This window comes from Cebus imitator, unplaced genomic scaffold (assembly GCF_001604975.1).
Source record: "Cebus imitator isolate Cc_AM_T3 unplaced genomic scaffold, Cebus_imitator-1.0 Scaffold18, whole genome shotgun sequence".
NCBI lineage: Eukaryota > Metazoa > Chordata > Mammalia > Primates > Cebidae > Cebus > Cebus imitator.
In genome coordinates, this window is record NW_016107333.1 from 14531522 (window position 1) to 14540602 (window position 9081).

At 36.7% G+C, this 9081-nt stretch overlaps 1 protein-coding gene across 1 annotated transcript in view; it reads left to right on the forward strand.

Annotated features, from left to right (window-relative positions):
* The window catches only part of CFAP54 (cilia and flagella associated protein 54), a 361147-nt gene extending 354325 nt beyond the window's left edge, over positions 1 to 6822 (forward strand). Inside the window, exon 69 of the mRNA XM_017511466.2 lies at positions 6392 to 6822. The gene's annotated coding sequence lies outside the window, so the exon portion shown is untranslated. The remainder of the gene's footprint in view (positions 1 to 6391) is intronic.
* The last annotated feature ends 2259 nt before the right edge of the window (positions 6823 to 9081 follow it).

Genomic DNA, 9081 nt, shown 5'->3' on the forward strand with positions numbered 1-9081 from the left:
TTTGTATTTTTGATAGAGACAGGGTTTCACCATGTTGGCCAGGATGGTCTTGATCTCTTGACCTTGTGATATGCCCGCCTCAGCCTCCCAAAGTACTGGGATTACAGGCTTGAGCCACTGTGCCCAGCAAAACTTTATTCTTAAGTTTAGATTTATATTTATTTGACTACAACTGAGGTTAAATGTTTTTCATATTTTTTGGTCCACTGTATTTTTTTCTGTTTTCATGCCTCTTTAGGATCTTTGCTTAATTTTTTGCTTGTATGTTCATCATTTCTTTTTTTAGATTTCCAAGATCCCTCAATAACAAGCATATAAACTCTTTTTATATATTTTGTGAAATTTTTTACATTCTCATTTTCCTTTCCATTTTTGTTTATGGTTCAGTGGTTCTTATTTTTTAAATTGTGGCAGTCTAATCTAGACCATTTAGTTATTCATATTTGAACTTGCTCAAAAAACTTTAAGGTAGCTTATAAGTATGCATTCAAAATAATGGTGAGATTAATTAAAACCAGACAAGAAAAATTAGGCACAGAAGATGTGGTAGAAAAGTAAGATGGAACCAGGAGTTGAGTCCTGTTTATTTTCTTTTAATTTTTTAAACGTGCCATTCATCCTTTGCATTCCCTGGGAGTCAGCCATAGATTGCCTGTATGCTTTCCTGGGGGCACTTGTTACAAGTAAATACAGTGCTTTATGAGATCAACAGCATTCTAAGGGAAAAACGGACCACCTACTTAGGAGATGCATTGGTATTACTGATCCTGGTACTCATTCCAGAAAATAATTTTTCTTGTGAATCCTTATAATAACATCCCATAAAAAAAATATTCAGTAGCAGCCCACAGAGAAATAAAACACATCATTTCAAGGACTGTAGACTTATCTTTCAAGGATTTGTCATTTATTTTATTTTTGTAAAGCCATACCCATTTCTGACTAATTAGTCTAAAACAATTTGGGAGACCTGTAGCAAGGGAGGAATATCAAGGAAAGGAATATTTATATTGACCTTAAAAAGAGTTTAATTTTTATCTGAGGAAAAACAGTTTAATGTGTTTTTTTTTTTCTTAGAACAATTTTACTGGTTAAAAATATTTTTCAAATATATTTTGGGTTGTATGGAAAAACACACCAAAATGGCTATTTTTCAACACTTCAAAGGCTGATTCTTGGAACTGCTTGAAGTAAGTTGGTTGATGAATCTTGACATTGCATCCAGAATGAACACAATATACAAGTAGTGCTTCAGCAATTCAGGTAACCACAAGGACATAGTTCTGCTTGAGGTATTAGAAGGCAAATTCAAAAGTAGAGAAATAGTTCTACAGGAGCTGAGTTGATACGGGAATAATATTTTATGTATACATTTCTAGATGGGTGATTGAGGGAAATTAATTTCTTTGATATGAAAATTAATACTTTTTAGTTGAGTTGGAATTATAATTTTTGTAAGAAGATATATTATTATGTTTAAAGGAATTACAAAAGTTATTCACTTGAATTCTCTAGTGCAAGCTTAAGTCTCCTTTAAGTTTTCTCCATCAAGGAACGACTACCCTATGTTTGAATAGCAGTATAGCATCATAGATGAGGGGGCCAGCTATGACATTGAATAGTCCTGGCTTTCCTTTTACTACCTGCATGAATTTGAGCAAGTTCCTTAATTTCTCTGTATTTCAGTTTTCTCATCTATAAATTTAGGATACATAAAGCACCTGGAATAGTGTCCAGCATATACTGGATGCTCAGTAACAGGTAGCTCTTATCGTTATTACATTCTTATATTATTGCCTACATCTTCAGGGGAAGTTCATTTCTATCTAGAAGGATCAGAGGTTATCTATTTTGTTTTGGTTCGCTTTTTTTTTTTTTATGGTAATGATAGGAGTTCATTTCTGGTGATAGCAGAGTGGCTTTTATTGAACTACCATTTGCCAATAACAATTTTGAACTCTGGACCAAAAAACAATGCAAACAATCATAAAATCAGAATTAAAACAATTATTTGAATGACAATCATTTATTTTATTTTTAGTCATCCCTGGGGAATAACTAAAAATAGGCAGAAACCGGAGGAATGGTAATTCTTGAAATATGGAAACAAACTAGGTGAGGTCCACATTTAAACAGCCTTTTCTCTGAGGACACACCTCATCTTGCAAAACACATAAGGGACAGAGAGCAATCAGGGAGAGGCTGAATGACTGGACTGAGGATTCAGAAGTCAGAGTGCAGGTCTGCCAGAGTGGTTAGAAATTAAGGAGGGAGGTTTCAACAAGGAGGGAAACATCGTCGGGAGCCCTAAAATCTGTGCACAAATTCTCCTAGAACTGTTGGCTGACTACCAAACTATATATGCACATGATGAAACTCCAGAGAATGCAATGGAAAGTCATAGCTGAAAGGCTAAAATAACAGCCTCAGAGATTTCAACAGATGCGTGGTACTGGAGAGACAAATTTTGGAATTCAAGTTCAGTCAAGAAAAAGGACTTAATAAATTCTTTGTACTTTTCATTAAAACTCTAGGAGGGTAATACCTTAACAATAAGCATTTTAGAACCAAGGACTACAAATGAGGCCTACCAGCGAAGCACAAATAAGCACACCCATCAAATCTCCATAAGATAAAAGTGGTTGTCAGTAATTTATGTTACAACAGAACTCAACAATTTTGCCCACAATGTATAGTAAATAATTAAAAATTACTTTATATACAAAGAAGCAGGAAAATATCATCCACAGTCTAGGGAAAAAACAGTCGACAGATTTCCAGAAGTCCCAGATGTTAGAATTAGCAGATCAAGACTTTAAAATAACTATAATATACATGTAAAATAATCTATTGAAAAAGATTTCCATAATGAATAAAGAGATGGGGAGTATCAGGATAAATATGGAAATACAAAAAGAACCAAATGAAAATCCTGAAACTAGAAAAATATACCTGAAATTTAAAAATTTATTGAATGGACCTAGCAAATTAGGTGTCACAGAATAAAACAATAAACTTGTGGACAGATCATTAGAAATTATTTAACTACTGATCTTAGCACTGAGGAAAAAATGATTTTCAAATGATTAAGCACTGAGAAAAAAACGATTTTCAAAAGTTTCAGAGCTATGGTGGCCTATGTGACAATCTCATGTTTCAAAATGTGTGAAATTGAAGTCTAAGATAGGAAGGAAAGATGGGAAAGAGTCCCAAATAGGAAGGAATTGATGTCCTAGATAGGAAGGAAAGAGTCTTTTGAAAAAAAGGATAGCCAAAGTTTTTTTCAAATTTGATTTAAAATATTAACCACCTTTAGATTTAGGAAGTTCAGTGAACTCCAAGCAAGATAAATAAAAAGAAAACCACACCCAAGCAAATAATAGTCACAGTTCTGAAAACCAAAAATAGGAAAAACATCTTAAAATGAACCAGAATAAAAAACACAAAGTCCTAAGGAAGGGGACAGTAAGAACAAAGGCTGACTTCTCATCAGAAACATTGGAGACCAAGTGATAATGGGTTGGTTTCTTAAAAGTGCTGAAAAAAAAAAAAAAGTTAGCCTATCTAGATGACCTACATTAGACTTACATTTAACCATATTATTAATTATATTAAGTGTAAGTGGACCAAAACTTTCATTTAAAAGCAGAGATTGTTCTTTTAACTAAAATACACCAACAGATTGAAAATAGAAGAATGGAGAAGTGGAGACCATATAAACACTGAACATAAGAAAGCTGGTGTCACTATATCATCGTTAAGGTATATTTCAAATATGGATACTGTCAGAGGTGAAATAAAATATTTTATAATGATGAAAGCATCACTTCTTTAAGATGACATAGTTCTAAATGTGTTTGCCTTTAATGATAAAAGATTTTATTTTCTAAACATCTGGTACAGTAATTCCCTTTAAGGATAGAAGTGCCTTGATTAGAAAGGTGTTTTGATAAGTCTATTGGAGTAAGTGGTCTCTATAAGCCATTGATGTGGGCTAGCTTTGATGCTTCAGAAGAGCAGGTAAAATTACTTGAGATAGGAGATAGGGTCACAGATATTCACAGTTTTTCCAGAACTGAGATAGACTTCCAGTGCAAAATCTGGGACTATCCCCAAACTGAGACCCTCCAGGTAAACTTGAATGGCTGCTTATCCTACAGAGAGGAATTTAGAAATAAAAGGGAAAGAGAAGAAAAGAATGGATAGTTATCAGATGGCAGAAGGTTGTACAGTGAATGAAGTGACCCATTACAATGATCCCTGAAACATTAAATGACTAAACTCAAAAATTATAATTGTAAAATGTGTTTGTATATTTGAGAAGCTAGTGATGAGGTAGAATGGTTGAAAAGTAGCATGTGTCATGAACGTGGTATTTCTGGAACAAGGACCATGAGAACATAAGTTTTGGGGAATTTGTAGGAATCATGGGAATAGTTTTAGACTCTTGTAGGTAATGAAATGGGAGGTCTGAGTCAAGCTTGGGTATATTAATGGCAAAAAAGAGCTGAGATTATCTCTGGGTCTTCTGACTGTATTAGTTAAGAATCATTTGGTTTTAGATAATAGAAAATCTGCCTTTAACTGGGTCATACACTAAAGGAAATTTATTTGTTCATGTAACTGAAGATTCCAGAGGTAAGGTGGGCTTCTGGCTTGACTCAATCCAGAGGTTCATGATTCACATCTGAGCTCTCACTCATTTCTCTGCAGGTGTCTCAGCAGCTCTCTTCCTTGTGACATTTCATCTTCACTCTGGTTTTCCTACTGGTAGCAGCAGTGGCCAGAGCAGTTCCAAGACACATTCTCACACAATATCATGGGTCTTCAAACTTTTTCTATAAAGGGTGAATTAGTAAATCTTCTAGTTTTGTGTTTCTATTGCAAACAGTCAACTCTGTCATTACAGTGCAAAAGCAAGCCATACACAACAAATAAAAGGCATAGGTGGGTTCCAATAAAACTTTTAAAAATCAATTTGAATTTCTTTTCTTTTTTTTCTTTTTTTCTTTTTTTTTGAGACGGAGTTTCGCTCTTGTTACCCAGGCTGGAGTGCAATGGCGCCATCTCGGCTCACCGCAACCTCCGCCTCCTGGGTTCAGGCAATTCTCCTGCCCCAGCCTCCTGAGTCGCTGGGATTACAGGCACGCGCCACCATGCCCAGCTAATTTTTTGTATTTTTAGTAGAGACGGGGTTTCACCATGTTGACCAGGATGGTCTTGATCTCTTGACCTCGCGATCCACCCGCCTCGGCCTCCCACAGTGCTGGGATTACAGGCTTGAGCCACCGCGCCCGGCCTGAATTTCTTATAATTTTCATGTGTCATGATATATTATTTGCAGATTTCTCCCTACCATAAGAAAAATGAAACTATTCTTATAAGTCTTAGCTCAGGAACTGAACAAAAACCAGGCAGTGGTCCAAATTTAATCTGAGGCTATGATTTGCTGACCCAAGACTTAAAAGATTACCTGACTACAGTGTTAATCAAAAAATTTGCTCCTTCACGGCATATGTTCTCTTTTGTCTTCTCCATACTCTCACTCAAGATAACCCTGTGCAGTACCATTTGTGTTACAAAATCCTGCAGTCTTTACTCAAGATAACCCTGTCCAGTACCATTTGTGTTACAAAATCCTGCAGTCTTTTATCTCCAATGCAGAGTGCTCTCATATCTCCAGATTCCTGCAGCCACCTGCCTACTTAACGTCTCCATTCAGAAGTTTCATAGAATTTTAGACTTAACATGACCAAAATCCTTTAGGGGACTCTGCTTCTTTAAACTGTGTCCAGTTCCAAGCAGCCGGCAGGGGCACATTGACACTCCCATGGAATTGATCTCAATTCCACAGGATGGAATTTCAACATTCTTTACATTTCTAACATGAATACAGTGTGTCGAAAGACCAAATTCCAACAAAGTTAGTTATAGATCTAATTGGCTTTTATTTGCAATTCATGAATCGGGCACAGCCTCCATTCTGCAGAACAGAATGATAGCTCCTACTGGACAATGGCACAGCAGTGGCTTTTGTAAGGTGGGAACAAGGAAACAGAAGAACAGAAAAAGAAAACCTGATTGGTTAATATCAGGTTACTTTTTTGTAAGAGTTAAAGCAGAGGGACTTCCTTATTACACTCACTCAGGTAAACTGGAATCTTCTGTTTTCAGGAAAAACTATTCTGTTTTGGGATCTCTGCTTTTTTAAAGTTTCAGTTCGATGACGTGGCATTCAGCATGAGTGACTCCATTTTGGTTTGGTCAGGTCTGATGGGGACTAGCACAGAGCATGATTTTTGTTTAACAGGTGAGGTGAAATAAAGTATAGACTTCCTGAAGTGAGGAAAATTATATGAAATTTAAAGTATTACTCTTTTTCCTCCTCGAGGGATGATAAAACTGAGAAATAAGAGTGTGACAACAGACTGAGGAATTTTTCAGCAATATCTGTCAGCCTTTGGAAATTTGGTGAGAATTAGTCATGATTCAATGTTTTACTTGCACAGAAGCCTCCGGTTCAAACTTAGATCTTGCCCCGTCTGATTACTTATGATATATACAAATACTCTAAATTTTGCTTTGAGATTTCGCTGTTGCTCAGCCAGCCTCCTGCAGCCTCAAAGGTGTTTTAGCTCCCAGTAGGACAGTTTAACTACTGTCTTCTCTGTGACTTCCAAGTCTATGTAGCTCCTCAGCTTGCTCTCAATTTGTCCAGCTGATCTATTTCTTCATCAAGTTGTTTTAGCTTCCCTACTCTCTCCTGTGTTTTGAAAAGAATAAATTCTCAAGTAAATTAAAACTACCTTCTGATAAAAATGAGCATGCATGTGTATTTAGTCCTTCATTTATTCAGTTGCATTTGTGGGGCTTTGCTCTATAGTAGACACAGTTCCAGGCCCTAAAAAACACAAAGATCCTTAAGCTGTGGCCCAGCCCTTAAGATGCTGATAGTGTATTAAAGGCAACAAAAAAGTAAACTTAAAATTCACAATACAGCAATGCAGATGGATGTTAAAATGAAGCCCCCACAAACTGTTTTAGGAAGACAGGGAAATACTAAGGCTTCACAGAGGAGGTGATGCAGTAACTATAATGGGGCGGGGGGGCGGGGAGAGGGAAGGAAGACAAAAACAAGAATCCCTAGTCCAAGATATTTGTTAGTTGAGCCACAAGATGATTACTTAGGAAGAAATATTGAGAAGATGTATTGGGTAGATGAAATACCTAATGAGACCATAAATGATGAGAATTGCCTCTTATAGCATATCAGAAGATAATTTTTATCAGATAATGAAATTGTTTCCAGTCTTCAGAATGAAAATGAATCCCTTGCTAATGCAGATCATGCTAATAAAGGAAGTAAAAGAGAATCTTTGAATTATACTTGGCTCATGATAGGCAGAAACCAACCTAAATAGCCTAGGGGAAAAAAAGAAAGATAATAAAGTAATCAAAATAATTGCTTAATAGGGAATGTGAAAGATCTGCAATGTTAAATTATAAATGTACATTTTCAAGAAAAATGAGGTGACCTTAAGGAACCCACACTCATGCCAGTTAGAAGCAGTGCTTTTCATTAGTGAAGCTGAGGATTAATTAAATCTGGGGAAATTCTTTGAAATCCACAAGTGTGAGTTACATTAGAATACAATACAGCTGGTATATTGGTATCATAATTAATGACTAGCATAGAATTCTTTATTAAATGCATGTGGAGTAGTTCACATGACAGATGTGAATGAGGAGGACGAAAATGGGTTACTTAAAACCAAAATTTTCTTAGCAGTATCAGCTTTTAAAAGTGTGGGAGTGGAAAAGTTAGTTTATCTGTGTTCCCCTCCCACTCTGATTGCCTAAAGACCCATCCCAAGCATAATGTGGGGCACCGTGCCCCTCACCAACCTCTCCAGGAAGCTGGGAGGGTGAAGGAGGGGAGTGGCTTATCCATTATTTTTCCATTATCTCTGAATGTTTTGCTTCAGCTGGTAGCAGAGAAAGGAGAAAGAGGCTGAAGTTGCAAAGCCTCTAACAGTTCTTATGCTCAAGGGTGAAGGTTTGGACAAAACGGTCATTATTGACGGAGCACCTTAGGTATAAGTAAGTGGAGGCCCTGAGCAAGTGAGAGGTAGGTGGTAGTCTAAATTATTTTATAGGACAAGGTAAAGGGAAATTAATTTATCGGGGAGACCCATGGAAAAGGCCAGTGGAAAAAGGAAGACCCTGGAAGGAAAATAGATGAGAAGCAACAGAGAGGCTTAAAGCCCCCATCCTCTGTTACACAGAGATGCCTTCTGTGAGAAACAGACACATGGCTGGTCCACGTTTAGGGTGAGTCAGGGAAGAGCTAGAGTGAGGAAGGATGATCCATAAACTGAACCAACTGAGAATCACAGAAGCTCTGGGTTAAAGGGGGTATAAGAATGCTGAACCACATTTCAGTCCCAGAGTGTCAGAATTACACAGGGCATGCAGTAGGCAGAAATCAGCCTGCAGAGTCTGGCGGGGAAGGCAGATGACAGTGATCCTGCTGCGTGCTGGATGGAATTGCAGCCAAGTCTACTCCTTAATGATGGGGTCACTCACCTAATATTGCATACTGATACATGGTTTTTAATTTTGGCATGGCTGTTACTTTAGTGTGACGTGCAGATTTTAAGTATGACTTTGGTTATCTGAATAAAGACCATTTAGAGATGCTGTTCTCAGACAAATTTAAAAGATGTCTATAAATTCTAAAAGCAAACACCAAAGTACCTTATCAAAATTATACAACTTCCGAAGATTCTATTCTGAAAATCTTTGCAGAAGACAGGAATAGAAACATATATAATTTTTTAAATGTGTTTTTCAAATGCAATAGGAAGTTCTTTTCTGACAACTAGAATGGAAATTTGCATAGTGATTTCATTTGTTTAAATGTTTTATTTTTCTCGCTATTCTGTTTTCCCTCCCACCTGTTCTGTTACTCCAGCCGCCACCTTTGGACAAGCTCTGTCAAATCTCCCTTCTCTATTGTGGATATTTTCTTGCCAGGTTTCTCATAATGTTTTACAGTCACTTTCAATATATGAACAAGTC